General features: G+C 31.1%; 1 long non-coding RNA gene across 1 annotated transcript; it reads right to left on the reverse strand.

Annotated features, from left to right (window-relative positions):
- Positions 1 to 3,940: 3,940 nt before the first annotated feature.
- LOC111629846 lies at positions 3,941 to 4,555 on the reverse strand. The gene is made up of 3 exons (XR_002757409.1): positions 4,486 to 4,555; positions 4,334 to 4,423; positions 3,941 to 4,253 (listed from the first exon to the last, which is right to left on the reverse strand). It is a non-coding gene; the product is annotated as an uncharacterized LOC111629846 (long non-coding RNA).
- Between the last annotated feature and the right edge of the window lie 1,767 nt (positions 4,556 to 6,322).

Here is a 6,322-nt window from a genome sequence, read left to right on the forward strand (position 1 = left end):
ATTTTTATATTTTTTTCCTTCCTAACATACCGAACTTATTTTCTATAGGATTAGGATCAGAAGAACATGAGACTAATTTATAACATGCACACAATTTGCAAAAAACCATTTCCAAGTTGATTTTGCATTATGAGAGGATGCATTATCTTGTGGACATAGGAAAAACGTCCCTCTATTTTTTTTTCTTCAAATGGCATTTAGTGAACATCTAGTACTTGTGTGCTAGATGTTCACAAAACGATACCTACAGTATTAATATAGACCAGAGATAAAATCTAGATTTGTCGTACTATGCTTTCAAAAGTGCATATGACACCATCGTACTTCCAGCACCTTGCTGCAGTCTTGAGTGAATTAATTCATTTTCCCTAATATTGGGTCAATTGCTTCTCCAGCCATCTGGTCCCTCCATGTTGAATTTCTCCTCATCACTCCATATAACATGTTGCCATATATCAGAGCACGTCATGTGATATTTAGTCTTTGCCAAAGGCCTTTCTTTGTGGTTCTTATTTAGAGGCAGAATGTGTTTCATTTTCTGATTTTGATTTTGACACATTTATGGCTACATGACACACGATTTACCTTAGACTCATTGTAGAATTCATAATTTTCCTGCAAATTACTACTTTTCACGGGAATTCAATGCGGTGAGTCTTCCAGATGACATTATTTGCCATAAGATGAGAACAATTTTTCTCTCCCCATGGTGACCGTTTAACTTTTCATATATTCCGCAAGTATATTTTGTAGAAATTCACCCAAATATACTAATATCCAGTATTACATAGTATCCTGTGTGCTATTTTGCATATTAATTTTTCATAGTATTATAATACAATATCCTAATAAACCAATAATCAATACCCTTGCACTGTTTTGCATTGTTCTTTGCATATAAAAATGATGGGGAAGAAATGGCTGTTCATGTAGAAAGAAATGTTACAGAAAATTGGGAGCCTGTTAGACCAATTGGACCAAGGAGTGATTGATTACATGCTAATAATGAAACACTATTTATCCACTAGTGGCATTGAAACATTTTGTGTCTGCATGGGAATCAGTTCCACAATGTATTAAATACTTTTTATTCATTTATTAATATCATTTCAATGTGGCTCTATTATGGTGTGTTTCAAATTTATACGGACACGAAAAAATTAAAGTGAAATCCAAATTTGCTGCATTAAGTGACAAATGTTTTATTAAAAATAACATGGATTTACATGTTTCCACATTGCAAAATAAGAATTTTAATCAAACATTAACATTTTGTCACTGAAAATAATGTTTATGAAACTCTTATACAAAAAAACTGTTACATATTTATCCGGACAGGTTTCAAATTGCAAAGTTTTCTTACAATTTAATGGCCAATGTAACCACCATTTAACTTAATTACATTAAATACTCGATTAGGCATTGTTTCAATTAGATTCTGAAGGAATTCAATCTTAAGTTTATCCCAAGCATCTGAAATTGCTGCCTTCAAATCATGAATTGTGGAAAACTGCTTTCCATTGGCATAAACTGTACGAACCATCATCCCCCAAAGATTTTCCATCGGATTCAGGTCAGGGCTTCTAGCAGGCCATGTCATCAGATTAATATTTTTACGTTTAAACCACATTTTTGTTGATTTAGAGGCATGCACAGGGGCATTGTCTTGTTGAAAGATCCAATTTGGTCCACAAATATTTGGTCCAGCTTCCAATAAATGATCTTCAAGCATGCCTTGATACTTCTTTGAATTCATTCTTTGAGTTATAAATGCTAAATCTGTGGTTCCGTTGAATCCAAACGCACCCCACACCATTATTGATCCCCCACCCATTTGGCGTTTTGAAAATATTTGTTTTTCGGTTCTTAAATCGTGCCAATAATACTTCCAACCGTCTGGACCATCTAAGTTGAATTTTTTTTCATCACTGAACAAAACTTCAATCCATTCTTCGGACCATGTCATGTGTTTTTGTGCCCAATCAAGTCTGTCACTTTTGTGCTTTAATGAAAGTGGTGGCATTACAGCTTTTTTTCTGAATTTTAACATTGGAGATTTATTTAAAACTCTCCACACTGTTGTGCTGCTACAAGGCAAGTCTAATTCTTGTTTTATTTTTCTTACTGATGTTTGTTTTGTGGAGCAAACCTTGATGATTTGTCTACAATCTCGAGGAGTAAGCTTGGGTTTTGGACCTGTCTTGAATTTTGGTACATCCTTGCCACGTCTTTTTGATAAATAATCACCAACAGTTGATTTTGGACGATTTATATATGCTGCAATTTCTCTTATTGACTTGCCTTGTGATTTATAGGCATCAATCTGCCCTTTTTCATAATCAGATAAATTCTTTGTTCTACCCATTTTAGAACGTTGAACAACGTAAAGAATTTGTATTACAATTAGATATGTAAGCTAATTTGCATATTTCAATGCTTGAAACTAAACAATATTCTGTTTAAGTCATAAAATGAGTGCCTGTCCGGATAAATATGTAACAGTTTTTTTGTATAAGATTTTCAAAAATATTATTTTCAGTGACAAAATATTAATGTTTGATTAAAATTCTTATTTTGCAGTGTAGAAACATGTAAATCCATATTATTTTTAATAAAACATTTGTCACTTAATGCAGCAAATTTGTGTTTCACTTTAATTTTTTCGTGTCCGTATAAATTTGAAACACACCTTATTTTCTATAATAGTTAAAAATAAAAAAAGTGTTTTAAATTAAATATAACAGATGGCGCTATCAAATTTTAAATGTTGCCTGGAAAGTTTAGCAACTCGTTGTTGGTTTTATTTATACATCATATAATTGTTTTAGTTGTTAAAGTGTAATCTTAGGATTGATTTAGTTATTTAAAATTCCTACGGAAATTAAAAATTATTACCGCTATCTCTTTTCGAAATATTCATTTTTTTTATTAAGCTGTTTTCATTAAATAATTTAAAAAAAAAAAAAAATTCCAGCAACGAGTTGCTTAATTATCCCGGCAAGATTTAAAACTCCGTATGTGGTGCCATCTATGATATTTTATTATTAAAAAATTTTTTTATTTTTAATTTTTCTAAAATGTCAAAAAATCTTAATTTTCAGTTAGGGACGGCTTTTATAAAACATTTTAAATACTAATAACGAGTAAAATCGTCATTAAATCCGACCCTACTGGAGATACACACGACCCCCATTATCTCCCTTCCTCCTCGACCTTTATCCGCAAAATTTTAACAGCACTAACACCCCTAAAAAGCAAGTCACCCTGCGAAATTTCAGAAATTTTCCACAAAAATCCCAGGAGTTATTAAGCTTCAAAGAGGATGAACAATGTGATACACACACAAAGAACAAAAACCACTTTACATGCATTACATTTAAAGTTTTACAAGACTATGTTAAAGCACGCGCAAGCATACATCCGAAACATAGTCATGTCCCAAATACGGTTTTGCCATTTTACTTGTTTCATTTAAAATATATGCTCTCCATCTCAAAATAGTAGTGGCTTGCCCCTGTATATCATACTTTTCCTTTTATAATAGATTCGTGTCTGTCAATCTATTAAAATTTTCAACGATTTAAGTTAAAATTATCGAGAATCAATTTATAAAAGTACTGTAATAGAATTTTAAAGTAATATACAGTACAGTTAATCTGTATAAACCGGATATTTTTCGGCAGGTTTTCGCTTTATTAAGGTTCCATTTTGAACAGGTTTAACTATAAATAAAGGTTTTATTCTACCGAGTTCAAAAATCTTCCTAACAAATATAATATTAATCTTAAAGATTTTAAATGTTATAAGAAAGCCTTCGATGCGACGGGAGAAAATTTGGACGAACATTTGATTATATGCCATGAAATTTATTATATATCGTGTAATAAATATATAATTTTTTACTTTTAAATTGTTTTTCAATGTTTATTTTTTATCGGAGTATAACATTGATTACATATGAATTTTGCGAAGTTGTACAGTACATATTTGCAAAACACATGTTTAATGGTCGTGTGGTGCTTTGGAGAAGTTTTACTCAATACTTTGCCATCATATTCCGTTTACAGAAACTGCAGAAATTGGCATTCAAATTCAGTCTTTTGGCAAACAGAATATGCCAGAAGCAAATTATTCAAGGTTTAATTTGTGTTCGTGTGATTGAATTCATAAATGTGTTCACAGTTTTGTCTCTTGTTCGAAACTGTTTTCAGTTTAAATAAGCCGGAAAAAATGGAATGTAGTGTACTTGCCATCTGAAATATAAAGCAAATCATTACCAAATCTGTTTAGAGAAAGTTCTAGAAGACAATATTAAAAGAAAAGGTAATGCAACCTTGAAAACAATTCTCTTATCTACAACAAAAAATCCACCTATTGAAAAAGACAGGGAGACTTTTCCAAATCTTTTCATAAAATCCAGAATCTGAAAGTATGAAGAGTAAATATAAAATAATTATTTATTAAATGAATATACAAAACACATACCTTCAGCTTTCTTTTCAGTCCAATATTACATACTGCAAATTGTCTGACGTCTTGAAACGTATTTTCCATCTGCAGCATAAAAAACAGTATAGAAATAAAATAAAAAACACGTCAATGGTGTATGTAGAATATAATTACCATAAATGCGAGCGAGCACAGCAGACATCCAGCTATTACGCAAATACACGTGCATATTACCATAAGTAAAAATATTATATATTTAAAGTAATAATGAAATTCCAGAAATAAAAATGCGTAGCAGAAATAACTTGTACACCAAAGGACAACAAAATAGATAATTACAACTACTAAATTGTACTTGGTATTGTGTTGTCGCATGAAAAGCCAAAGCTCTTGGTGATGCAACATTAATTCGTTTAGCTTTGTGTGTAAATCTGAACCAAATCTTTTAATTAAAAACAATTCCCGAGACAATTGTTCTAACTCTTGGTGAGCGATGATGCACAGCAATGCCACTATTAAAAAAGTAAAACCGAGTCCGCCTATAACATAACTTACACTTACAGAAATTTGGATACTACAGAATAGAGCTTCCCCACGAAATTTTTTCTTCTTTTCTATGTAAGGATAAAGAACGAAAATCACAAGAATTAGAAATAAGATAATAACTACTATTATAATTATAGACGCAAGCAGAACAATTCTTCTCAATAAGTTGTAATTATTCTTCATTTTTCTACGAAAATTCTCGTTCTTTAATGCCTGTATTAATACCACTTTGTTTCTTCTCACGTATCTGAAAACAATACAATAACTGATAGATAGAGAAGAATATAACAGTTTGTACAATGTGAAATGAGTTTTCACTATATCAAATTCTCCGTTGCAAATTGAATATTCTAAACCCGGTATTGTTTTCCAAATGAGAAGAATTGTTCGTTGCCATAAACAAAATTCGATTATTCGAACATATACATTCTTAAATTTCGAATTTATACATATTCTAATTTTGTTTCGGCAATTGCAAGATTCAAACGGATCTAGCCCAAATATGAGGGCAGTCGTCCAACAAGGACTAAGGAAACAGTTCATACACGTTCCTTCTTGTAAATTTGGGTTCATGTTTATTTGCATCCAAGCTTTACGAAGCAAAATGATGCTCTGAATAAAAGTGGTTGTTACATAAAGCAATTATCTCTAAAAATACCACGATATGAATTATTAGAAATGTGTGATATGTATTATAAATTTCCTGCCACAATATTTCCACTGGATAATATTGAAAATTAATTAACTAAGTGCAGGTTTTATTGATTAATCAATAGATTAAACATTGTTAATAAAGGATGATGTTGTAATACCTCGAACCTTACATTTTATCTTTTACAAGAATAATACAAAATTTGAAAACGAGTTGCTTAACTTTTTCCGGCGTGTTTGGCGCTATATGTTATGATATTTTATTATTAAAACCTTTTTATATTTTTTAAAAATGGCAAAAATCTTAATTTTTGAGGGTAAAAATGGTTTTTTTTAAAATGATAAATAATAATAACGAGTGCAATCGTCATTATATCCGATCCTACTGGAGATACGCACGATATATGACTACAGTAGACCCCCCCATAACGCTTAGATACGTTCCACGTTATTCGAATTTTACGTTATAGGAATCACTAAATACATGAGCCAATCACAGCTCGACACGTGTGAAGTTTACGGACTAAGGCTGTTTGAAAGGTTTTCTTCTATAAAATTAACCGATTCTAGACTAATTCCACTCAACATTTTCAAAACACGTATAATTTTTTGGGAATAATCCGTATAAACTATGCTATAAACAAAAAATTGTAGGATTACTTACCGAGTGTGCACC

This window comes from Centruroides sculpturatus, unplaced genomic scaffold (genome assembly GCF_000671375.1).
Source record: "Centruroides sculpturatus isolate CEXI.00-Female unplaced genomic scaffold, Cexi_2.0 scaffold588, whole genome shotgun sequence".
NCBI classification, from domain to species: domain Eukaryota; kingdom Metazoa; phylum Arthropoda; class Arachnida; order Scorpiones; family Buthidae; genus Centruroides; species Centruroides sculpturatus.